Raw genomic sequence first — 24,266 nt, 5'->3', positions numbered from 1 at the left:
CTTCCCATGGCTGTAGCGATCCCAGCTGGGGGGGGGGTCCCCACATTAAAAGAGAACAGCCCCTGGCTGATTCCTCAAGGCCTTTAGCTGTGCTCACTGTGGGTGGGGAGCTGGGAACAGGGCCACCTTTGCAGGGGGGCTGGAACACTGTGCAGTGGAGGGGGGGGCTGGGAGCTATTGAACCAAACTGTAACCCCTGGGTATGATGGGATCTCCTTCAAGCCACGGGTGCGTCAGCCCCCCGGCACCCCGAGTTCCAGCGCCTGTGCATTCTGCGCCCCACTGGGCGTCAACTGAGCCTTTGGCCTGGTGCGTCAGGAGCCTTGTTCCCCCAGAGCTGGGGACGCTTAGGGGGGAGGGTGTCTATTCAATTGGTGTATCAGCGTGAAGGCTGCCGGCTGGCTGCTCTCTGTGACACCCTACCCCCGGAGTGAAATCCGGGCCCCACGGAAGTCACTGGCCACCCCCCGTTGAGCTCTGCGGGGGTCAGGATTCCACCTGGTGTTGGTTTGTTCCACCCCAGAATGAGCAGAATCCCAAGCAGGGGAGCGGCTCCAGGAAGCCAACCCCCAATACAAAATACCACAGTCCAGCCGGCAGTGTCGTGATGGGGCGAAGGGGATTCCGTCTCCTCTCCACCCCCCGCCCCCAACGCCTGTCAGTACCCGGAGGTCACTACAGCCCGGGCGGAGCGGAAGGCAGGGCCCGCGCAGGTACTGGCAGACCCTCCGGCTGCTGTCCCAGTGCTCGGCAGGGTCTTTTCCACCTGTACCTTTGCTGGACATTGGGAACCCCCTCCGTTGTCAATGCAGCCGGTATGCTGGTCTCTCTCTCTCTCTCTCTCTCTCTCTCTCTCTCTCTCTCTCTCTCTCACACACACACACTCTCCTCTTTATTCAGATTTATGCCTCGACACCCCCCCTTTCCCTCCTCTCTTTGTTGTTTTGCAAAAGCACTAAAATATTCATAACTAGCTGCAATGGAGATTTCTTTGTAATGAATTTTTGATCAAAACATTATCAGGGAGTCAAAATACACAAGCCATTTCCACACGCCCCCGCCCCTCATCCTAGGAGGGAATTCAATGGAAGAGGTGGGTTTTAAAGAGGTGGGGGGATGACAAATGTCCTCGCCCGCCCCCCCATCCTCTTTAAGTGGAGGGAAAGAAGGGATTTCGTGTCAGGGAGACGCTTGTTGGTTTCAGTCGCTCTGAAAGACAGATGTCAGAAGCCACTTTGCCTGTCTCCTGCCTAATTCATCAATATTTAAAATCCTTAATACTGGATCGGGGATGAGGGCGAGGGGAGGAGAGCCCGTTGGTGGTTCGAAGGCAGAGCCGAAGCGGTAGGGAAGTGGCTTTTATTTGGGAAGGGAGCACAGATCAATGGCTCACTAGAGCACCCACCTTCCCCTGGCCAGGCCTAGGTGGGAGGCAACAAGCCAGAAAAGAAGCTTTGCAAAAGGGATCTATTCTCCTTGGTCCCGATCCCTGCACTATCCGTGTTTACAAGAAGCCCAGACCTCACGCTGGAGCTTGTCCTTAAAAAGATCAGAAAGGTTTTGCTCGCCTGATGAATTCCTCCCCCCTGCCAAAGACTAGCCAGAGAGTCGGTGCAGGTAGAGAGTCCCGGGCGCCAAATCTCCCCCACAGCTCCGCAGAGCAGTGAGTAGCTCCCGGTGCTAAATCTATTTTGGCTGCAGAAAGGGATTTCACCTCCGGAGATAGCTCTGCACAAGAGTAAGATCAGGTGTGTGTGTGTGTGTGTGTGGGGGTGTTATCTTGTCTTGTGTTTTTAGAAAGTGCCATGCTTTCAAAATCAACGGTGAAAGGGGCCGTTCGCTGCTTCTTGTCAGCTACCAAACCTACCTCGCCATGCCTGGCATTGGGTGCATCCTGAGTTAATTATATTAATGACTTCTTTTCAAAATGTCTATAATATTGCTTTTCTCCTCTGCATGTAAACTCGGAAAATGCAATATTGGAAGCCACGGCAAGAGAGGCTTTGAGCACGAAGTCAAATGCTTCTCTTTGTAAAACCCCTTCTCCGAAGTGGAGTGCAGAGTCCAGGCTGAGTTCTAACGCGCCGAGCCGTGTGTGTGTGGGGGAGAGAGAGGTGGCTGCTCTGTGCATGAATATTAACTATGCATAATAATGTTAGAGCATAAAATACCAGCCCTCAGCTTTGTTTCAGGGAAGGATGTGACCACTCAGCCTCGGATGGAGGGGTGAAGGGAGCGAGGCTAGCAGATTCGCCTTCAGAATGAAGCACAGACCAGGGGGAGTTTACCCCTTTTTAAAGGCAACCCTTGGGCTGGGGGACGATTTTACTCGCTTTGCCTTTCAACATATACTCAGAGCATTCTGCTAACTATGGGTCAGGGGAACATGTTTTAACTACAGCCCCCACGGGGGGGTGAGTCTACCTCTGCCCAGTCCCACATGACCAAACCTCAGGGGCTGTAGAAATCAGTCTTGTTGGGTTGGTTTGGTTTTCACAGCTTTAACCTTGTTCTTACTGTCGCAGGGGAGGGGGGATTATCTACCCCGCCTACCAGGGTCGCTGTTTTGCACAGCGCTTTAGAATAGACCCGGTTTACTTTTGGATGCATTGGTTGAAAAGGTCGGGGCGGACATGATAGCACCAGGAAGGGCTGCGGACCTGTTCCCGACTGAATCCGGAGTGGCTTTTCCTTTCTCTTCTCTTGTATTAATTCCCCCTTGTTCAGACTGTGGGTCAGGGAGCAGGAAGCCTCGCGGGGCCCTAGCGCCTGTCTCAAGGACAAACCCTTCGGACCAAGCCCGTTGTTTAAGCTGCAATGTGGCTGCGGGTCTTGAGTAGCCCCGAAAGTCCACTTGGCTCACAGCCTGGACCAATATTCGTTAGCCAACCCCCGCACCAGCAGAACTCCTCCGGGGAGCAAAAACTTCCGCCTGCACCGGTGGGACCAGAGGAGTCTTTTGGGGAACGACGTGCGGGGGCAGGACTTCAGTGGGTAGCTCTTGGCCTGGGTGGGATTTCCACTCTGGGAACTCCGCGCTGCGTTCCCCAGGGGGCTTTCTCCGCGGAACCCGGCTCCGGGTCACCCTCTCCCGGCGTCACCGGGCTGCACACTCCGAATCAAAACTCAGCCCCCGGGCAGGGGGTCTGTGCCCCACAGAAATGAGCCCAACGTTTGGGGAAATTATTCAAGAGCAATTGGACCAGACCCCCCCCCCCCGAGTTAGAGGTTCGGCTGCCTTGGGCAGGAGACAGATCTGCTGAGACGCGCGCTCCGAACTTGCTGAAACGCGGGTGTCGGGTGTGTTACAATGCCTGGCTTGTGTGTGGTGCACACTTACCGATAGAACTGCCAACACAAACATCCGTGTGTACATGTACTGGACGGTGTGTGTATCTTTGTATGTGTGTGTACCCATAGGTACAAGTCACTAAATAGGTACACGCGTGTGTGTCTGTAAAATCCATAGCACGGGTGTATTCTAACGCGAGTGGATGTATAAGGCACACAATACAGCACAACAACGTGTGGAGAACATAAACCAGAGTGAATTCAAACACAGACCACGCCATTTCCTTTCCAAAAGAAAAATCTCTCCTTCACTCAAATACTTTGTTCGTTCGCCTATACCCGAAAGAACAGCAGGAATTGTGTGTGTCTGGATGAGGGGAGCGGGGTTGGAGTGTAACATTTGAAGGCAGATGAATTCCCAATCTATGCATCTTTCTTTTGCAAACGTTAAAAACATCTGGGAACCCCCCCCCATACCTGCGCCTGGCACCCCGCCCCCCTTAGCAGACTAGGATCTCTTTTCTTTTCAATGCCTCCAACCCCTGTAAGAATTCGCCGTGGATTTTACAGCTTGGGCTGGGTTTTGTCTATGTGGTTTATTTTTTCCCTAACGCCTGATGCTTTTCTCCTCGGACTGTGAGGTAAATTCAGTGGATTTTTAACTACGCTAATTAACCCTTAAGAAACTCTCCCGTGTAAACGGTGAGCGGGATAAGTACCGGGTGAAGGGCTCCGTTTGCATTTCGTGTTGGGGGAAAGACAAGACATGCAGGGAACCTTCAGCTCACCTGCTCTTTGTCTAGGCTGGTCAAACATCCGAAGGGCAGAGCGAGCAACCTCCTTGGGTTTTGTGGGACAGCCCCCCCCCCAAAAAAAACCCTAAAAGCTATTTTGGTCCTAAACAGCGAAAAGGCACCAGAACGTTCCAAGTTGCGTTGTGGCTAATTTCTGACGAGGAGAAATTACTGCGAGCAGCTACTAATCTATCGGCCGTGCAGAGCCCACCTGGCCTGGCAACCTTTTAACCCGGGATACCTGGTGGGGGTGGGGCGGTGGAAGGGTTAGTTGATAGATGCACATTTAATTTTTAGCAATATCGAGCTACACGGGATGGGGGCTGTTTTTTGGAGCTGCACCTACTGTCTGCTTTTGAGAAATATCGTTTTTCTTAACATGGTCTCATTGGTGTTTAACGAGAAAGGCCGTGTCCTTGTGCTGCTATGTTATTGTATGTAGCAGAATGCGTGGGATCTCTGTGCGTGGGATCTCTATGCCACACGCATGACAGCGCCTGGCTCCGGCATCCCTAGCGTAGCCACAAAACCCAGAACAGGCAAAACCGACTCGGGCTCCATCCGAAATCTCTCCAAGTTCACATCTGAACCGGCTTCCCCAAGGCGTTTAATGTCTAGCTACCTTCAAAGCCGGATCCAGCCAAAGAGGAAGGTCTGTGTATGTCAGAACTAAAGATGGACATTTATCTTCTCTAGAGTTACACTTGGATTTGACTTTCCTATCTCCGCTCTCCTACAGGCCCTGCAAATCTCGAGAGGGGTGGGAAATCCGAACAAACGGGGACTGAGCGGGGTGTCGCATCTATCTGGCCATTTTCTTTCCATTCATCTCCAAAAATCTGCCCTTTATTTTCTCCGCGAATTGCCTAGCATCGTGCTGATCTAAAATAAAAATCAAATAGAAACCCACCCGCCTCCAGAGCGCCGAATGAAACCCACCCACCCAGTTGTTTGTCCCAGCGGTGAGTCTGACAGCAATCCCAAGGAAAACCCGCATTTCTGGCTCGCACGGCGATCCCGCACCATTGCTACGGGCTCTTCCACATCAGCTGGGGTCTGGTCTCTCTCCCTGTACAAGGCACTTCTCCCCCTTACACCGGCCTCTGGAGACTTGGGCACTGCTGGGTGTGTGGAAAACAGCGCCAGGTTACAAACCAACCTTTCAATAATAACGCAACCTGAGAGCAGGGGAGCCTCCCCCCCCCAGCCCAGACACGCGGGTGTCCCAACATTTTAGCTGATTTGGAGCAAAGAAAACCTCCTGCGAGTGATGGAGTCTGCCCCAGTAAATACTGCAGGGGGCTCTGGGTGTTTTTGCTGCCTACAGAAGAGACGCCCCGTGTTTCCTTCCTCTGAACTCCACTGTGCAAATCAAGCCCCTCTCCCTGCGCACGGCAGCCCGGTGGTTTTTAACATTTTCTCACTGCGCTGCCCCAGTTTCGAACTCGACCCTTTCCAAACGGGCCCCCAATTCTCGTGCTCGTTCCGGTTAGCGCGTGAGAAGTTACTCCGCCAGGCACATGCGGACGCCAAGCTGCCCAGAAGTCGGTGCATATCCGCAGATGCCTTAAACACCGCTCCCCAGCCAGGCACCGTGTGCCGTGCACCAGCCTCTACTTCCAGCGGGCACCTTATCCCAGGCCGGGGCCATCAGCCTGCAGCCAGGACTCGGCACAGCTCGAACGTGGGATATCCACTTTTCCATCTGAAACTTTCCCTGCCTTTGCCATGAGCCCCCCGCCCCCCGTGCGAAGGCTGGGGAACGTGGGGATCTCTCCGATGTGAGGAGCTGCTTTGGAATCTCGTCCCCGGCGTGTTTACAGACAGTAACGTTTGCAAAGAGGTTCCTATTTTAACATCGCTTGCAACCTGTTTCCCTTTGTTAACGCTGGCCGGTGAGCTGCCCCCGCTGCCCGGGGCTTTGGGGAAGAACCGGCTATTTGAAATGTGGATGTACAATTCCTACGCACACTTCTGTAGATGCCTGAGAGATGCCTTGGATGGAAAGTGCTTAAAACCTGATAGGACCGATTTGGGAAAGAAAAGGTTTGATGCGCAGATTAAAACAAACAGACGAAGCGTGTTTTTAAAGCGTCGTTTAATCTGGTTGCCCTAGAGTTCATTTTAGTAGCAAGGAGAGACAATGCTCCGTTATGGGGATGGGGGGGGCGTGTTAGTTTCACCCTGGCTCGCCAAGTTCACGGCGAGATTTGTAGGCACGAGGAGCTGTTCCACCTCTAGCAAACTTTTGCCAGTGGTCCCGGATCCAGTCTGCCAGCTGTGATGTGAACACCCCGAAGTCAGGTTCTAAACTTCAATCCGGTAACCAAAAAATCGCCATCGGTTCAAAAATTGCTGTTTTTTTTGGAGGGTGGGGGCTGTTAAAAGAAAAGGGGCAGTGTATAACAGCAGGAGAGGGCATGGAGATTGTTTAGCAAATCTTATCTAGGCTGTAGCTAGAGGCATCCACACCCCACAAAAACACAAGGAAATGAGCGGAGGGAGCGCTCCCTTCTCCAAGTGGTTTATTTTCTGTCTCCTTGGAGCTTAGAAATATGAACTAGCAACCGTCAAAGGAAAACATCCCACCGCTGAATTTCCAGGGGCGAAGGTGACTGTTCTCCGCGGGCTCAGAAGTCGATCCACGGGACACACCATTGTCCCTCTGAAAAGCGCCTGCACCTGATTTCCCAGGACCCCCGGTCCCATAACCAGGGACTTCTTGGCACGGCAAGAAGAGACTGAAAGGCGCAGCACCTGAGCTCAGACCTGTCTTCGAACAGCTCCACCCCCCGGCGGGCTGAAGGGCAGGTTCCCCCCCAGCCGGCCGAACTGTTCCTCGAGCGGGTTTGATTTCAGAGCCTTGTCTTAAAGCTGCCCTGGGAACCTGATCAGCGCCTATCGATCGGAGCGGAGACTAATCAAGGCTGGGACATTCTTCCAAGACAGCCGGCTTAGACCCCGTCTGGGGGGGGGGGGTTATTTATTGGTTGGTTGGTTTTAAATTGACCATCGGGGGTGACCGATTGATCACGTACTAGTATTTGAAGTCTCCACTATTTTGAATTTTTCCTCTAGAAGCTCAGACATGCAGCCTCGCCTTGACCCAACCCCCCCCCTGCAAAAAAATCATTAAAATAGGAATGCAGCTAACCTATCCTGCTCCGCCACGTCACGACGTCATGCTTTACGTAGTAAAATATGGAGAAAGGGGGAGGGGGGCATTTTCTCTCCTCCCTTTGCCTCCCATCTCCATTTCCAAAATGGACAAAATGGATGTTTGGTAACATTCCTCTAACGGTGCCTGTGCGCGGAGCACTCACTTGCCTCCCCCGGGTCAAACTAGGCCTCTGCAAGACTCCTCCAAAGGTCCCCATTTCCCTGCCAGAGGTATTGGGGCGGGGGGGTGGCAAGCAGACGTATCTATTTAACCCCACGTAAAGACAACGTGACCAGCAAGACTCCGCTTCCAATGCCTCTTTGCAGCCCTCTCCTGAGGCGAGAGCTGCTGCTGGATTTGTCCTTCCCCGGGTGGATTTATTTGGTTTTTCTTGCTTCCTTCGCAGGCATCGTTTTGAGCTTCCTTTCTCTAACCTACACCCTGGGAGGCTGGTTTTTCCCTCTCTCCCTTTCTCTCGGCTGAAGCTTTCATAGCTTTGACGGTAGTTGATGTGTGTGGTACCTAAATCATTGAGGATGCAGATGTGGGGCGTGTAGGAGGTAAATACCCCCACACACACACTCCCCTTTCCTCTTGTCTTTCTGGGTTGTTTTTTCTCTCTCCTCTTCTCCTGCTCATCAATTCACTCGCTGACTGATGCACCGTGAGAATTGCTGGACCTCCTGCCTTTGCGGGCAGCCTGAAAGTTACAGACACTCCTGGAGGGGGAGGCGGGGGAAGCGAGCACTCCGCTCCCAGAGACCCCTTCCTCATTGAGCACCACCAGCCACAAGTTTTGAACTTGGAATAAACGGGCCGGAAGAACAACCCGAGCCCCAGCCCAGCCCAGGCACCTTTCAGAGCTGTTCATCTCCGCTTAGCAAGTTGTCTTCTAAATTACAGGGACCCTGCGAGGCTGGTGCTCGCGGCAGCGTCTCTGCCTGCACTGGTGGGGGGGTTTCGGATTAAACTGGGGCTTCCCATGTGATTTCCCCCCCCCCCATCGAACTCAGTGTTGAGGTGAGGGGGGGCGGGGGCGGACACCAAAGGCGTGAACACAAATCCTGCCTGCAGATCAGGCCGAGCTCGGAACAATGGAGCCCAATTCATTGTGGACAATGACCGCTGGGTCTGCTACTTGGAGTGCTGGACACGTTCGCCACAGCTCGGGCTGCTCTGGGGGACCGACAACAGCGGAGTCTGGGCAGAGACGCTCCCTCCTCGCCTCTCGCTGGAGCTGTGAGAAAATGTGTGTTGGGGGGACGGGGCGTGGGGACATGGCCGCAAAGTTTAGGAAAGTGTCTCCCCTCCCCCCCATCGCTTCCCCCTTCCCCACCCCCCATGGCTCCGCTCATCCGAGCAAAAGTAACAGACAGCCCTTGGAGCCGAATGGCTCTGGCCGGGCCCGGACCTTAGAACCTGCCGCGGGTTCTCCTGCCCCGCCGGAGATGGGCTTTTCCCAGAGTGTTGTCTTTGGAAACCTTTTCAGAGAAATTGCAATTTGGGGGGAGGAGGGGGCTCCCTCCCCTCCCCCTCTCTGGCATTTATTAGCATTTTGAATCAACAAGTAAGTAACAATGTTTCACTTTTATTCCCCCCCGCCCTTGCCTTTTGTATTTCAGGGCTCCTGACCCCAGGGGTAGTTTAACTGTCTCTTAAACGCCACCTCGTCTCTGGAGGCTTCTACACGGGTGTGGGGGGAGGAGTTGATGGCTGGGGGGTTATTTGTATTTTTCTTAAAATGCTCTGTCGTCTTCTTCTTCTTCTTCTTCTTTTCTTTCAAGGGCTGGTACTTTTCTCTCTCCTTCCCCCTCTTTCGTTTTTTGTTTTTTAATGACCCGCCCTTCCCCAAAGCCTTCATTATTTCTTGTTATCATAAGGCAAACTCCATGCCCAAACGTTGGCATGTGTAAGACAAACAGTTGTGTGATTGTTAAGGCGCCTGGGAAAATGTGGCTGGCGGTGTGAATAGGGGACGGCCATGACGCCAGTCCCTCTTGTTGAGAAGACTTCTGTTCTCTCAGACTTTATTGTTATGATAATAACCTTCTCGCATGCTGTTGAACTTGATGTTGACTTCTTTTCTTTGGGGCTACACGTCTTCCCGGTCACTTGTTTGTGGGAAAATTTTCTCTGGGGCTACAGTGTGAAATTAATTAATCAGGGCCTTTCTCTGCGAAGGAGACACAAAAGGGGAGAGACGGGAACTCTGGCAAACTTACAAAAGCGACCCAGTTTTTATAACCCTGATGAGTTCCCAGGGAACGAACCCCCATCGTAGTGTGGTTACAGTAGGGAGGGTGGGGAGAGAGATTTAATTCTACATGCTGGGGGGGGGGGGGCAGCGAAGTGTAAGTGTGTGTGGAGAGAGGGGCTTTGGAGGTCGCATTTCGGAATTCAGAGGCTGATGGGGATGAGGTTAGTAAACTGGATTTGGGATGGGCTGGATTGGGCTGCGGGTGTATTTTGTGTGTGTGTGTCTTTGCGCGCATCCTTCAGTCCGTTCTAATTCTCATTGAAATGCCTGCTGTCCTCTGCGCCTTTCTTGTGAACACTCCTAGCCCAAGAAACTTTTTTTAATAGCGAGAGGGAGAAGCTTTGTGTTGTTTTAGACACCCCAGGGGGCCAGACTCGAGGATCCCGGGTCATCTTCGCCCAGAAGCACTCTCCTGCTGCACATCTCCTAGATGTCTAAGGGTTTGATTTTCTCAGCAGTATTTACCGATCAGAAAAATAGCTGTCCTGAAGCAGAGGGGAATATCCCGCTACACGTTTGATTTTTTATTTGTTTGTTTGGGTTTGTGGTTTGTTTATTACTGATAGTCTGAAGTATGAAGTGCCCCGAATCTTTTAGGACCAGTTGGACTGTCTGCCCCGCGTGTGAGAGACAGCTATCTGAATGCACTTGCTGGAGCAGGAGATCTACGGCTTTTGAGGGAAGCCAATCTTTTGCAAAGCATGCAGGCACCGGGAGAATATTTCTGCACAGAAGAGGCCAAAATGTGAACATCAAATACCCTCCTAGTCTTTGTTGCTAAAGCACCTTTTGCTGATCAGCTGGGGTCGGGGAGGGAACCAACCCCCCCCCCCTTCCTGCTAGATATCTAGTTTATGGCAAGAGCTATATTTCCAGTCTGACTTTGCATTTTGGGGACATATTGGCTTAGGCTCTGACTAAAAACCTTTTTAACCTTGGTTTTTATTATACGCTGTTTCTGAATAAGTTGACCGGCACAGAGCCATTCGCGGTGAGTGATATTTAAAAAATGCAAATGGTAATCAGCAATGATAATAAAGAGAAAAATGCTAAAATCTCTCTGGAAAGGTAGCACATTTTAGCTTCAAATGAGCTGATAGGACGTGTTATGTAAACCTGCCTGTAGCTTAGCAGAAGTATCTCCGAGGAGAGATCTGCTGTGAGATCCGCTAGGTGTTGGTGAGACTGACCAGGAAAGCAATGTTCAGTCTGGGTCTGTGTTATTTCCAGTGGATCCCGTGTGCCGCCCCGAATCCATTCGCTCACGATTAACCCTGGAATTCTGCAGGGAGACGGAGGAGAAAATTGCCCATCAGTAGTTTGCAGTCTGTCTGTCTAGGAGTGTTATAGAGGGATGTGTCGTATAACAGGGAAAAGAAATACCGCTACGCGTGGCTTTATCCCCACCTGCCTCCCCACTGGCTTGCAGGCCCTAGCATATTCCTGCTTTATTTCGTTATTTTTCCACGATTGTCATTTCACCTGGCTGTGATGCTGGGGCAATTTCTATACATGGCTGGTTTTATTCCTGCTTTTTAAAATGTCATTTCCCCGGCTTTACCCTCTGGAAAGGGGTGCGATTTCGGATCAGGAAACTCCTTGGCTGCACGGAATGAGATTCTAGCTAGCCCCGTGAAACTGACCTGATTTGGTGAGTTAATATTCTGCTGCTGTGTTTGTTCTGAACCAGGTTCCCTGGCTTTCCTGGTGTAATTAAGAAGGAATCTTTCATCCAGCCAAAGGGGGCTCTTGAGTTTGTTACAGCTAGTAGTATTTTGATCACACACAGAATACGTTTGGTAAATGGCACATTTACTTCTATTGACAGTCGCTATTCTGCTCCTATAACCACCGTGAGTTACCCCAGAGCTAATGGCTGTTTTTTTGTTTGGTTGGTTGGTTTGGTTTTTGGTTTTCTTTTTGTTAAAAAATACCCCAGTATTTAAAAAACAAAAACAAATGCTTTTAGTTCACATCTTTCTGTGAAAGTGAGTCCAAGTTGGAGCATTTGCATCTTTGGTATTATAGCAACCCCCCACCTCCCATCTCTCTCTCTCCTTTTAGGTCAGCTCAGAAAAAGAAACCTCTTCGTTACATTTGCAGATATGATCCAGAGGTAATTTTGAAATGGCGTGTCTCCTCTCAGGTGCAATCAGACTGGAGGGCTGTGTGTCTTATGCCGATCGCTAGTAACACGTGCACAACTGCCCACTGTAGAGATTTCTGTGTGGGAGGGGGAGACCCCTGCCCAAAGTGTGACCATTATTGCAGCAATTGAAAATGATTTAAAGGTTTTGGGGTTTTTAAACGACAGCAGTGAACGGATTCAAAATACCCGTAGGCAGCCCTCTAGAATGTGGTTACAGAAATGCCTTTTTTCGCTATTTAATTTAAACACACCAGGCTGTTACACTTTTCTAAATATCCATTAGACTAAACTGCAGACCCGTTTTTTATAAAAAGTCATGGCTCGCCCTTTTATTCGGTTGATTTTGGCTCTCATTTATTAGCTGATTGGATAGATTACTTTTTGTGTGTGTGCTGTGTTTACACCAGAGTCCAATATGGCTGCTGGAGTGAAGGTATTTTGCTTCATAAGAAGGTGCATTTTATCTATCTATCGATCGATCTTATGAAGTGTGTATATATATACACACACACACCAACCTGCCCATTTCAATGAAATAGATATGGATGCAGGAGAAATTATGCAGGTAAGTGTCAAATAGGAAAGGTCACCTCTTGGCTTGAAGCTTGTGCTTGTCTGGGTATACGTTTGCTTCATTGTTAATAATTTTTAAAACTGCCTAAAAGCTTACTTCAAAGTAAAATGAGTGAGCCAAGGGGGTAGAGAGGACATGACTGGCTGTGTGACAGCTCCATCGGGAACCTGACGCGGACAGGTTTGGGTTTGGGTTTTTTTCAATCTTTCCGTGGTCCTTCCCATCCTGGCCCTTCACGGTGGGTAAGAGCAAATATTGCAATACAGCCGGTGTTGTTTCTGAAGATCTGTGTGGAGACAGAGCTAAAGACAAGCTGGGGCTCTGGGTGGAATGCAGGGACAAGCCGTGGAGAGCTCTCCCCGTGTTTAGGATGTTTAAAGTCCTGGCGAAAGGATTTAAGGGGGAACAATTTGGGGGTTCCCCCCCCAAGGGTTTCCCGGTCTCCAGTCACGTGTGGACATGTCGTGCCGAAGGGAAATCTGATCGGGGCTGTACAAGTGGGGACTTCCTGCAGCAGCCCACAGGTAATACATGATCAGAGCAGCCCATCAAGCGGTTCCATCAGTGCAAAATAAAGGGCTGGGATTTGTTTTTAATGTACCCCCCACCCCCACCCTTCCTCATTGTTGAGAAGTTTTTAGCGCTCCCCACACGTGGCTCCTTTGGCGGGCCGGGCCTGGTTTAAGCGGGGATCAGGTCTCTCAAGGAATTCCCAATGCGTCCCCAGTCCCTTAAGCTTTTCTGGGGAATGTTTTGGGGCCGTGTGCGAGATAGACCTGGAAGGTAACTAACGGTAAAAGAGGCAGGATGCCACGTGTGTGCGGCGGGTGTCTCTGTGAAACAAAGGTATTTAAAAGTAATCACTCTGGTTTTTTTTCCTGGAGGTCTCCCCTTTTTCTCTCTCCCTGTTAAATCAATTCAGATCTAGGCAAGCGTGTGCGTGGGGAGGGGATACAGGGAGCGAGATGCCTATTTTATTTTACCGCGTGAAACTCTGGCACGATGGGTCCGTGCGGTGGAGGCAGCTTTTGCGCGGGTTTGTTTATATCTAGGAGTCTAAGCGGGAGCCCCTTCGCTTTGCAGGTAGGCTGCAAAAATCGGTGCATTGCGATTTAAAAGGGGGGGGGGGTAAAAAGGAGAAAAAAAAAACCTTTTGAATGGGGCCTTTTTTCATTTGGAATTCGACGGTAAATGCCAAGCAGATTTTAGCTGGTTTAAGAGCTGTCCAGCCCGTCCGTGTGTGTGTGTGTGTAGAAAAAAAGAGAGAGAGAAAGATGGGAATGAGAAGAACCATTAGTTATATATTTTTGTCTTTCTAAAAAAAAAAAAAAAAAAAAAAAAAGGCCCGACAATATAGAAAGTGGTATTTTAACCCTCTGCTTTACAATAAGGATTGACAAGAAAGAAGATTGCAGGGTGGAAGCAGTTGTGCTGATTTGGAAACAAATATATTAAAACTCCCTCTGCTCATTAAGGCTTCCCCGTAATATTTTGTGTATTTATGTGCTTAAGCCGAGTCCTGGAAAATATACCTAGAAAGGTGTTTGCAATAAATCATACATGAAACACTTCAATATGCAGATCTGACACACGTTTTTATTAACGTGTGTGTGTCGTTTTGTACATGTATCCACTTTTATCACAATCTTTGTGTTCTACGTGGATATGTAAGACTAGATACTAGATGTGTCTCTTACACATATTCCATCATTAATGTTATATACACAGATATAATAAACACATGGAAATATTGTGATAAAAGTGCTTGTACATATTTTAGAACAATATTGTTGGTGAACAATTAGACACTCCTATAACAAACGCCTCAGCAATGGTGTTATAAAATACGTGTACGCTTTTATAACAATATTTTGTGTGTCTGTTATACGTGTGTTTAACGAGCACACCAAAATATTGTTATAAAAATACCTACACGCACATATCCCCCGAAGCGAGTGTATAAATTAGCGTGTACACATACTTCTGTATCAATGTTAGCGTGTGTGTAACACACATCCATGTTCTAGAGGGTACAGTCATAGTGCGTCTGTAGCATTTCAGTCCCTGGCATGGGTATAGTTAAGAAAATGTACATTATGAATGAGATTTTTCTGACTTATTCTATGAGTGAACGTCTCGATTGGGAGCTTCTCGGGGCCTGTGGGAAGAAGATTGATCTAATTTCTTATCCACAATAGGTTCAAACACATTTGATAGAATTGTTTTCTGTTTAGAATCGGACAGTCCAGTGTCTGAGCTAAAAACTCCCCCTGCGCCCCACATTCTAACCCGCGCGAACACGGTTGTCAGGTCAGGCTGAAGACACTTGTATCAAACAAAATATAATGCAGAATGGGCCTTGGCCGAGGCAAAACTGCAAGTGAAGTTAATGGGAGTTTTTTCTGAGTAAGGACAGCAGGCTCAGGGCCAAGGCGTGGTAATGCCATTCCTATGGAAATAGTTTGAAATATTTGAAAAAGGGGAATTATAGAAATTTTGTGTGGCGATTTAGACTATTTCTGTGGGCTGTTTAAATACACGTGTGTGCATGTAATATCACACACCCATATATAAACATACACTATGTATAATGTTGTATATTCTGTTTGCAAATTATATATAGTCACACCAAACAGAGTCAAAATATGACACATAGTGTGAACTATTCTAAATAGTCCATATTATACACAAATTGTATTAATATGTGCGTAACATGTAGCCTTGTGGAGGATAGTTGGCATATACAATTAAAAATATAACACCTAACAAAAGAAATGACGGAGACGATGAGAGATGATACATATCACACACACACACACACACACTCAGATAATATTTCACATTTTCAAAAATTGTCATTTTGGAGCATTTTGTTGAATGTCAATGTAACGGAACACGCCTAATGTGTGCGTATACACAAGACACCCACGTGTCTCTGAGACATATAATGATCTACTCAGGAATATTTAAATTCTACAAATGCATGGGGGGGGGAGGGAGGGATAATAAGCTAACTAAACAAACAGTTACCTGGGCAACAACAGTCTCTCCATTCAGTTCTGTTTGTCTTTTAAAAATAAATCTGACAATAATCATGAATGAATTGATAAGCACTGTACGATATGCAGGAAAAAAGAAATATCCCCTCACTTCAAAAAAACAAAAGCAGAAACCTCTGCTTGCCACTTTGGAAATAGGAAGGTATCAACTAAAAACGAACATGCCGCGTTCACTTTCTTACATTGCAATCTCAGGAGCTTTGGGACTGCAGTAGGTACCTTCCTGGAGTGCGGGATTTTGCGGGGAATAGTTTGCAACAAAGGCCTGTCTATGGGCCAACCGACGTGTCAGGTGTAGTCTTCTTTGTCCATGCCAAATTCAAACCCGCCTTGCTGTAGTTGTCAGGCAGTAAGGAACTGTGCAGACAGAGGCCTGCATTTCAGCACCATAGACAGCACTCCCCCAGTGCCCAGTCCCCAGGCGCGTGGGATGGGCGCAGAGAGGATGGGACACCGAATTGGAACATTCTGCAGCCAGACGAGGCGGCCAGGAACCTCCCAGGTCTTCAGATTGTTGTTTGTGCCTTGTTCTGTGTGTGGTTTTTTTTTTAATGAATACATAAATCTGGGGGTTGATTTAACTTCTGGGAGGTTTAATGACGTTGCTCGTTAGGATTTATTTTTAAACTGTGAGTTCCACGTGGGAAAGAGTTAAAGAAAGAACTCCGCCGATTGTCTGCAACGGTAAAAGGGGGGCACACCACGAACCCCAGATTTTCGTATGTACCCCCAAAGTCTTGGTTCTAAGAAATCCGGCTGGGTCTCCTACTCGGGGAGAGTTGCTCATCCCCCTACAATTTGCCATTGTCCCACCCTTAGAACAGACAGCGCCAACAATATAGGAGAGGCCTCGGCACCGAAAGATTATACAGGCCGTTGAGGGGCCATCGTAGTGGGAATGCACTTTGGAGAGAAGTCAAGTGGATTCCTCGAACCTGGTTCGAATTAGGAAACGCAAAATGAAACCGCCGTGTGATTCCGAATGACTCAATCGCCCTCGGGTGACAGGATTAATGTCCTCGCCAAGTCATTAACCGGACCGTGTTAATCAGCTATGCGATAGTTCTGCTGTTGGCTAAATAGGGACCTAGGAAGGGCTGCAGCCCTGTCTGAACAACACTCCTCAGTCTTTAGCAAACGCAGCTAGGGAAAAAGCCGGGGAAGCCAACAGGCTGCCTGGTGCTTTTCGGGGTTGGCGCTGTGCTGTCTCCACGGACAAGCCGCTTTAATTCTGGGCTCAGAGGAAAGGAAGGAGACGAACGGCTTCCCCGGGCCCTGAAAACCTCTCTCCGAAAAGAGCCATAAGATCTGAATAAACAAACCCCCCAAACCTGCGGAATCGCGGCCTGCTAAGCCCTGCTAGTCTCTGAAGTCATTCCAAGCGGCCGAGGCACCGAGCCGGTCCCTGTAACGCCTTTTGGCGCATTAAACGTCCGTCTACAAGAGCCCGTTTGGCTTATCAATAGCGTGTTCATGCATCGCCCCCAGCAGGCTCATCTACATGGGGTGCATATGAATGAGGCTGGGGGGGGGCGCCGCTTCCTACTTCCCACCTAATTATAGACCAGCAGCCTCGGTAAAATAGAGCTGTGGTGGTTGGTTGGATGTCGCCAGGCCTTTATTAATGTCTGTCGGAGTAAGGAAGTTGTGGGGGGGGGGGGGGGGTAATTGATGGACTACGTGTTGGGTTTAGTTCAATCGGATACAAACAACGCGTCCAGGGCTTCTCTAGAAATAGGGGGAAAGATCAGGCATTTCCACCGGGAAGGGTTTAGAGCTGCCGGTGTCAGCTGATGCCGGCAGTCCAATGGCAGATGGAGGGGGTTGGCAAAAATAACAATACAGTCAGGCCAGAGGAAAATTTAGGAGGCTGGGAGATGGATAAGTTATCACAACAGGCTGTGTGATTGCATGGGTGTGCGCACGTGGGTGATTGCATGGGTGTGCGCACGTGGGTGATTGCATGGTGTGCACACATGGGTGATTGCACACAAGCCTTTGCATGTGGATGTCTGCATGAGAAGGATTCTTTGCTTGCTTTAATATCATTTTATGATTGTTTCATTTTGGTTTTTTTAAGTGTTTATTTTTTTCTCCCTCAATGTGGTGCAGGCGGAAGGGGCTGGGTCCCCAGCTCTGGAATCCAGGCTCTTTATGTCTAGGCTAGACATGGCCTGCACACTGACACAGCAGGCTTCCCCCAACAAAGCCCATCCCTGTGTGGCCCGGTTCTGACACCCTCAAGGAGACAGAGGGCAGCTCAGGTCTTAGGGCTCCTTCAGCCCTGGGCCTGCCTGGTCAGCCTGCTGGCAAGGGGGGACTGGGGACTGCTAGGGGATGCCCTGGAACCCACTCGCTGATTTCACACGCAGGCCACCAGGGATGGATAAGCTGAAGGGACGTTTAAATCCTAGCAAAGGCCTGGGGGTTCAAAGCTGCAGTGTGATCTCCTGTTGGGCCTAAAGGCTGCCGCTGTCTCCGCACCCTTTCCGCAGCAGGAGGAAGAAGTGTTGCCTCTGGATCTGGCCTGCTGTGTCACAGTCCAGGCCATGTCTAGCCTAGACATAAAGAGCCTGGAGTCCAGAGCTGGGGACCCAGCCCCTTCCTCCGAGCCCTGTGTCCAGAAGAGATTTCTATTATTTCCCTTCCTCCGCCCCCCCAGGAGAACCCCCCCCACCCCCCCCTGCAAAGTGTGCTTCCTGGGCCTAGGCCTGCAGCACTTCTCCAGCCAGCAGGAGTGTCACCCTAGACTGGAGAGCTGGGCAAGGCCTTTTGGGTCAGCCGCTGCTCCCCTCCCTGCCCATTCAGGGCTGTAATAGACTTGGAATCACTTTCCCCCGCAGAGCCATTAAGCCTATTGTTAAGCGCCTGCCAGCTCCGTGGCTGGGGCACCTGACTGGCAGAGACAGGACGTGGGTTCTATCTCTACCTCTGCTGTGTGACTTCCCCTCTCTAGGCCTTTGCCTCCCCACCCCCCGCCCTCGACGTGTCTCTCTGTATTGCAGCCCTTTGGGGCAGTGCCTGGGTGTTGTGTCTCACCTGGCACCAGGGGTCTCCAAGTCCAAATTCTCTATGTGCTACTATATTTACACCGATATGACAGGAGTTAGTTCCATGCGCCCTTGCTTTCTCAAGGCACTCCTGGTGCCATAGCCAAATAGGGAAGAACAAACAGTAAAATCTTTCCGTCCATTTGTTGATCATATTTGCTTTCATGCAATATCCCCACCCTCATTTTTGTTTTTATTTGACAATTATTCCACACTGGGTGCGGGTTTGGAGACTTGCTAGGATCCCATTGGGTGTAGCCTCTTTGCTGCTCTCAGTTTCCTCCCTAGGCAACTGGACGGTGATGAAATGTGAGGACGAGAGGGAGTGAGTCAGATCATGTTTAAGAAAAGCTTCAACTTCTTATGTACATGCTTAAGGTTTAGCACCTGCTTAAGTGCTTTGCTGAATCTGGGTCTGAGCCCCTTGGAAGAATGAATTCTCAGAATCTGCTTCCATGTGGATTGCAGCATCTGCTGGGGTGCGGGGGGGGAGGTTGCACCATGGTGGGCATGAACAGGTTTCAGGGGGGCAAAGCCACCCTCCCTCTCTGTATGGCTAGTTGGGATGGGGACATTGACTTTAGTCCCCTGTAAGTTGGGGCTTTGGTGGGGGGTAATGCAGAGAAACCCTGCTCTAGAAGGCACTCTCACAACAGGAAGGGTGCTTTCTATTTAAAGAGACAAGATCAAAGCCCAAGTGGGCAGATTTGTTCAAATGGCTTGGAGGTGGGCTTGTGGGTCTCTCACACCCCCTGGGATGGCAGGGAGAGCATTTGTTCCCCTTATGACTGTTTCATTTTTTTTAAAAAAGTTTGCCTCTGATCAGGAATGTGCCTGAAATACCAGCTCTTCGGGAGAGCCTGGGATTACTGGCTTTTAAAGCCAGCCGGGACCTCGCTGGTTACACTCGTTACAGCTGTCCTCCCCTGGGAGGTTTGGCAAAGCTGAGGTTGAAGTGGACAACTTGCTACTTTTCAGGAAGCAGTCGCAGGCTTTCAGGCTCCTGCAGGGTCCTAAACCACGTGGATTAAATTAAAACTGGAATATTCGAGTAACAAGAACCGAGGATAAAGGAAAATGTCTTTTAAAAATAGGAACGTGGATTTTTTATCAGACCCGTTGAATTTTTTTTATGAACAATACATCAAACGAGCTTGAATAATACCCGTCAGCGGGCCGAAGGGAGCCTTCCAGTGCTGAAGGCAGGTAAGACCCAATGTCTCTGACCTGTGCACACATGAGCATAAAGATTTCGACAAGATCTTTATGGCCACATGCTTTGCTGATGCTGTGTCTTCCATCAGTGCATATCAATGTGTGTGTGTGTGTGTGTGTGTGTGACACAGGTGTACACACACATACACGTACATAATACCATCCAGTATATCTAACCCTCTGTTCCATAGGGGGAGTTGCCTGCGTGCGCTGTTGAGAAGGTCCCGTCTTGGGGCCCGGTAACAGAGGCAGCCGCATCAGCCCAGTTCAGACAAGTCATTGGCCCAGAGGGGAGGTCCAGGCCTGCTATTCACGGCACCCAGCCGCGGAGAATTGGGAGCCGAAAGGCTCCTTGTGCCGAGGTTTCCGGAGTTTCTTTCCTCGTGGGTTGTTGTTGTTGTTGGTTTTTAAGACTCTCTGGGGGAATTAGCTTGTCCCAGTTGCTGTGGAAATACCCAGGACAGGGTGTGGCTCTCTGCCCCTTCCAGCATGTGACTGGCGCATCGTCAGGCGGTTCCTTGCCCGGGGCCCAGACTCCTGGTATCCGGGTTGTCACCTTGGGCTGCGCTCCCCAGGGCTCGGTTTGCAGCTCTAGGCTCCGTCCTGGCTGGGTGGCGCCGGGGGTGCGCTGCCTTGTGCTGCTCTCTGCACGGAGGTGACGGAGGAGACAGAGACACTAACGGCCCTGCAGTGGGCCAGCGCCTGGTCCCTGCTCCCATGTACACGCGAGCCCAGGCTCTGGCCCGTTGCTTGCGAGCTCTGCAGAGAAGCCAGGACATGGGGGATGGGAGGGGCTGGAGGCTGTTGCTGGTTTTACTGGAGATGCGGATTTAAGGCCGGCGCTGGCTGCTGTGGGCGCTGACCCAACGCAGCCTAGTGGGTTCGGGCGCTGACCCAACGCAGACTAGTGGGTTTGGGCGCTTCTTGTCCTGCTGCACGTGGAGGTTGCGCGGGGGGGGGCTGTCTGGTCCATTCCGTTTGTTTGCCCCCCCCCTTCCAATTAATACGGGGGAGGTCTCAAAAGCAGGACTGAGCCTCGCTGGGCCCAAGACGAAGTGTGTGTGTGTGTGGGGAGGGGTCCGCAGGTGGGAGGGTGCTTTTCCAGGGAGTGCAGATTAAACTCCGAACAAGCCGACAGCTGCAGGCTCGTCCCCGGCCCCCCAACTTTCGGTGTTGCGCGTGCCAGTGTTGGGACCCCAACTTTCAAACTGGAGAGACCCAAGGGCGCCTTTAGCTAGAATTGGGGGGAGGGGGATTTTCCTTCCCACGCCTGCAAACCCCCCCTCACCCCCCGAGGTGTTCCCTTCGCTGCTGGCGGAAGCCCTGAGCCTGGTTCATCTCCTGAGGCCGGGGCGGAAAGAGGCTGGGGGGGGGGGATAACTCGGGCTGCGAATGTCTGGGCCCCAGGGGAGCTGCTGCGAAGCCGGGCTCCGAAGCCGCTCCAGTCCCAACGAAGGGAGGGCAGGGGCTGGTTCTGAGCCCCCCTTACCTGCGGGTGAGCCGTGCGGGGGCGAGGGTGCAGATCCGTCTGCGCCTACCTTTGGGGGCGCAAGGCCCCCATGCCCAGGATCTGTCCTGCCATGTGCCCCTCCAGGGCGGGTCTGCCCCTGTTCTACATCCAGCATCCCCCGGGGGTGGATCACAGCTCGGCCCAAGGCGTTTCTTTGCCCTTGCAGGAGAACTGTCCATCAAATACACCAATTTAAAAAAGCCCCCCTGGTTACTTCACAGGGGGGAAAAAACCCAGCCCGGTTTCTCCTGGCTCTCACCAAACGCGTTTCTGATCCTGCCCGGATTCTTCTCAGAAGTAGGAGCGAGGGGGAACTGGGACCGAAAAGGACATTATAGACAGATTCGTGGGTGACCTGGGGAATGATTCCGTTGAATGTCACTTCTCTATCTCCTCCTTTTGGAAATAATAGAAACACCTTTATCGCTATCGGCCAATGATAGGGAACAGATTCGGAGCTAAAAGTCCACCACCACCCGCATCGTGTCTCTTCCCTCCGCCCCCAAAAAAACCACCCCAGTTTGCTGAAGAATCCCAAATCCGTAACGCTTGTTAAGAAAGGGGCTAATGTGGCAGACATGGATAGGACATGGGAGGCATTTGGAGGTGCGGGCCGGGGAGGGGAAGCGCCCGGACAGGCTCTGGACTCGCTCTCACCGATACAGGTTTGTTATCAGTAAAACCCACGCGCGCTCGCCCTCGGAATAAAGTGACTTTTAGCAGAAGGACGCTGAACTCCCCGCCGCGCTGGGAACAAAGGGGCCGAGTTACCTTCCAGCGAGGATAATCTGCGGGAGCAGCTGGAATCAACTTTCCAACCCTCCTGTTCGGCGAGTGTCTCTTTAGCCGAGCGCGGCTGCCAGTTTTCTGCAGATGTCAATTACCGGCGGATCCTGCCGGAGAAGCTGCACGTGTGTTTATAACCTACATGGCGGGGCTTAACCATGCACAAGATATTTCTGTCAACCGCGGGGAGGGCAAAAATCTGGCGTCTAGCAAGTCAAATGCGCCGGGCATGTTACCGGCTAAAGCGGGGGCCTGTAACTTTGTGGAAGAAGCAACTTCTTGATCAATGCAAATGAGCTTGGTAGAGAGCGAAGGAAATCTCGGGAGCTAAAGATGGTGAAATGAGCAAAGAGAAGGAAGGAGGCAGGCGCTGGAGAAGGAGGCGGCGGGCAGGGGTTGGGTCGTTTGCTTTGGAAATGCTCCCTTGAAGGTATCGAGAATAATGGACACAGGGGGGTTGGTTTTGAATCCGTGTGAGGCGGGGATCTGCAGTCCGGGGAGGAGGGAAATCCAGGGATCGGGGGTTTAACATTTCAAAAAAAAGAGCGAAAATGTTTCAATCTGCCTCCCTTGAAAGTCATCGGTCTTGCTGCTAAGAAGCAGGTCTGGCGTCCTTCGCCGCGCGGCGGAGTTCAGGTCAGCGTGGCCAGGGACACAGTGCGGAGACGTTTGGGGATGTGAACAAAAATGTGCATGAGAAGGGCAGAAAATAGAGTGGGACCCTGCCCGGGTCTGGGAACCGGGCATCCATTCCCCGAGAGCCCGGCGAGCAAATGCCTTAGCCGCGGCCGCGTTTGTTTTAAAAGACGAGGTCGCTTTTGGGGGGGGGAGGGTCATCGGAACCCCCCTGTCCCGTTATATGCCGAAGTGGGAGCGAAGGGGCTCGATCCCGGAGCGGTGTTAGGAGGAGTCGTTGCCTCAGTAAACGGTGTGTGTGTGTGTGTGTGAGAGAGAGAGAGAGAGATTTAGGCCTGTTTCCGGGGTCTCACATTCCCCTGATGGTTGTTGGTGTTTGCATCACTAAGTTGCTGTTTTAGCAAACAAAGAGACGACCTTAACATTGATCCCCGTGCTCCAGATGACTGGACGGACAATCTTCATCCTTCAGCAACTTCAAACCCCGCCCCCCCCCTCCTCCCCAGAACTTCCCTCTCTCCCTTTCCTCACTACAATCGGTAGCTAAAAACAGTTCCAACCTCCCAGAAACCTGTAACGACTGTAAACGCCCAGACGTGAGGCGGGTGCATATTCCCTGCATGATAATTGTCAAGCGATTTCCTATCATGAAAAATGATCCCAGCCCTTGGATTAGAAATCGCTGAGTTGTTTGGTTGGGGGGGGGTTCCTATTCCCCCCCCCAAGAGAAGTATCTTGTCTTGCCGTCAGAGTAAGAGAGAATCGATCTCTTGTGATAACCCCCCCCCCCAGTCAGACACCGCCCCATGGCAGGCTGAATTCTGCTCTCCGGGCACCCGCCCCCAGCTCACACTCCCCAGTGCAATTGCACAGGGTTACCCCAGGGCACAGAAAACAGAATCTGGCCCCCAAACATTTCTTAGCCATTGGGGGCCCTTTGAGACGGGGCAGCCCCGTGTGCCAATGGCTAATGGGACCTTTTCCATTTCGACTTGGAGTAGAATTGCCAGGGAGATGGGGGCGAGGGGGGGCTATTTCCCTGAGTAAAATGTGGGGGAGGGCTGGGGGGGCTGGATAAACAGATCGCTCCTCTCAATAGAGTTGTGAGCAGCTCAATTACTCCCCCTTGCAAAGCGGCACAATGGGAGGGAAACACCCTGCAACCGGATCCCATGGCCCCAAGGCTCGTGTGTGTGTGTATGAGTGTGAGTGAGTGTGTGTGTGTGTGTGTTTGTATGTGTGTCCATTGTTGCTGTTGCAATCGGTTTAATTTTAATAAATGATTTAGGTCCCAAAATCTCACAGTCCTGGCTCAGGCAGAGAAGCCAATGGGTGTTGGGGCTGGGGGCTGGGGGGTGTTGTTCCCCCCCCCCGGGCCTGACACAAAAGTCCAATTTCGAATCGTTACAATCCCGGTAAAGCGGACGCGGGGACGTGGCTCTGTTTGCACGAGTCCTTGTGCAGGTTCTGTCCTGGGCTCACTCGGGGTCGGTGCGCAGCGATGCTCAGAGAGATCCCGGGATGCTCTGGGGGAGGGGGGGCTGGGGGCACTTTGTGACCCCGCAGCGGCTCGGCGGTGGAGCTGGTGTGTCTGAGACAGAAAGGGGGCTCGGAAGAGGGGCGGGGGGGGGAGACAGACCACACAGAGCCCCTCCCTGGTACCCTCCAGACTTCCACTTGCTCAGCCATGTAGCAATAAGCATGTCTAATGGTGCTGACATCACCAGAGCCCGGGTGCCTGACCTCCGCCCTGTCTGGCTGCCCCCCCCCCCCCCCCCCCCCCCC

General features: G+C 51.2%; 1 long non-coding RNA gene across 6 annotated transcripts in view; it reads left to right on the top strand.

The window, feature by feature from the left end:
- LOC117868908 overlaps positions 1 to 24,266 on the top strand; it is a 121,382-nt gene that overhangs the window by 5,602 nt on the left and 91,514 nt on the right. Inside the window, exon 1 of one of the 6 annotated variants that reach the window (XR_004643733.1) lies at positions 8,248 to 8,494. The exons of 1 other annotated variant lie outside the window; for it this stretch is intronic. This is a non-coding gene — a long non-coding RNA (uncharacterized LOC117868908). Of the gene's footprint in view, positions 1 to 8,247; positions 8,495 to 8,532; positions 8,813 to 9,573; positions 9,664 to 9,690; positions 10,494 to 24,266 lie in introns of those variants that run through there. 4 more of the 6 variants (XR_004643732.1, XR_004643735.1, XR_004643730.1 and 1 more) reach the window with 4 other exon arrangements.

The sequence above is a fragment of the Trachemys scripta genome, chromosome 22, assembly GCF_013100865.1.
Source record: "Trachemys scripta elegans isolate TJP31775 chromosome 22, CAS_Tse_1.0, whole genome shotgun sequence".
Taxonomy (NCBI): Eukaryota; Metazoa; Chordata; order Testudines; family Emydidae; genus Trachemys; species Trachemys scripta.
Note: the sequence above shows the minus strand (reverse complement) of the source record. Positions and strands in the feature narration are given on the sequence as shown.